The sequence below is a fragment of the Trichechus manatus genome, unplaced genomic scaffold, assembly GCF_000243295.1.
Source record: "Trichechus manatus latirostris isolate Lorelei unplaced genomic scaffold, TriManLat1.0 scaffold00011, whole genome shotgun sequence".
Lineage (NCBI taxonomy): Eukaryota > Metazoa > Chordata > Mammalia > Sirenia > Trichechidae > Trichechus > Trichechus manatus.
The window spans coordinates 19,236,694-19,238,405 of NW_004443947.1; positions in this window are offsets into that span (position 1 = coordinate 19,236,694).

The following is a 1,712-nucleotide window of genomic DNA, read 5'->3' on the forward strand; positions in this document are numbered from 1 at the left end:
ATTGCTTGGGTGAGAGTTACAAGACCATGGCTAGAAAGGCCACCCAAAAGTGATCCATCACACTGCACTATCTAGGACAATTCAACAATGTTTGGCTTGTGACCATCATTTGTATAAATTGGTGATTCTCAAACTTTAGCAATTCTCAGACTTGAGCCTTCATCAGAGTTACCTGGAGGAGTTAATTTAGTAGATCTAGACTGGGGCCTGAGAATCTCCATATCTAACAAATCCTCTCTTGGTGTCTGATGCTGCTGGTCCAGGGACCACACTTAAAGAATCACTGGTGTAAATGCAAGGCAAGTAAGCCAGCTAAAATGTGTGTTTTTCATTTTAAAAGTGATAAGTAGTTTAGATATTTACTTTTATTTCTTCTATATGAATCACCTGCTTAGGATTCAATTTGGAAACTCGTTAAAAGTTTCCAGAATGCCCCATCTCTTAGTGCTATTTTAAAATTTACCGTGATATTTTACCTCTTATGTAATAGAAGAATCTGGACTCAGCTAAATTATCTGACTTCTAGCAGGATGTCTTTTATTATTTGGTTGCATATCTACATTTCAGGGCAAACTCCCCGTACCCTCCAGCACAGATCACATATCCACACTTACTCTTGACCTAGCACCCAAAGCAATCTTTCTTTAAAATAGGTAGTTGTTTTCAAATTATATAGCTCCCCTGCTTTAAAACACTCAGTGACTTCCCAATGCCTTTAGGATAAGATTCACATTCCTTAGCATACCTTATATGGTACACCCTATTTCAAGATCAATTATTTGCTCACCAAGCTTCAGCTACATAGGACTTTTGCAGAATGCTTAGATTTGCCAACGTCCTTTCTCTCTTAGCTGGGACCTCTGCACAAAGCTGTTCCTTCACCTGTATAGTTCCCCTCCCCATCCCCATTCCCATTCATTTTGCCTACCTAGTCTCAACCCTCCATGTAACTGTTTAAATCTCATTTCCTTAAAGAGTGATTTTTTCTGATAGCTCTTCTTTGCCCTCAGTAGGTTACTCTTTTTTTTTCCCCACTTTTTTTTTTAATTGTAATTCAGGTGAAGGTTTACAGAATGAATAGTTTCTCATGAAACAGTAGTACACATATTGTTTTGAGACATTGGTTAACAACCCCACAACATGTCAACTCTCTCCCTTCTGGAACTTTTTTTTTTTTTTTTGGTGAAAATATACATAGCCAAAGATACACCATTTCAAAAATTTCTACATGCACAGTTCAGTGACATCGACTACGCTCTTCCAATTGTGCTGCTATTGTCAATTTAGATGAAAGCTTACAGAACACAACAGTTCCTCATTAAACAGTTAGTACACATGTTGCCCTATAACAATGGTTAACGACCTCACAACACATCAACACTATCCTTACTCAAACCTCGGTTCCCTACCACCAGCTTTCCTGTCCCCTTCTGCCTTCTGGCCCTTGTCCCTAGACTGCTGTGCCTCATTAGTCCCATTTGGTTTTACGGGGCTGTCCACTCCCCGGCTGAACGGTGAACCTCAGAAATGACTTCACCACTGAGCTAAAAGGGTGTCTGGAGGCCATACTCTCAGGGTTTCTCCAATATCCTTTAGGCCAGTAAATCTGGTCTTTTTTTTTGTGAGTTAGAATTTTGTTCTACATCCTTCTCCAGCTCTGTCCAGAACGCTCTGTTGTGATCCCGGTCAGAGCAGTCAGTGGTGGTAGCTAG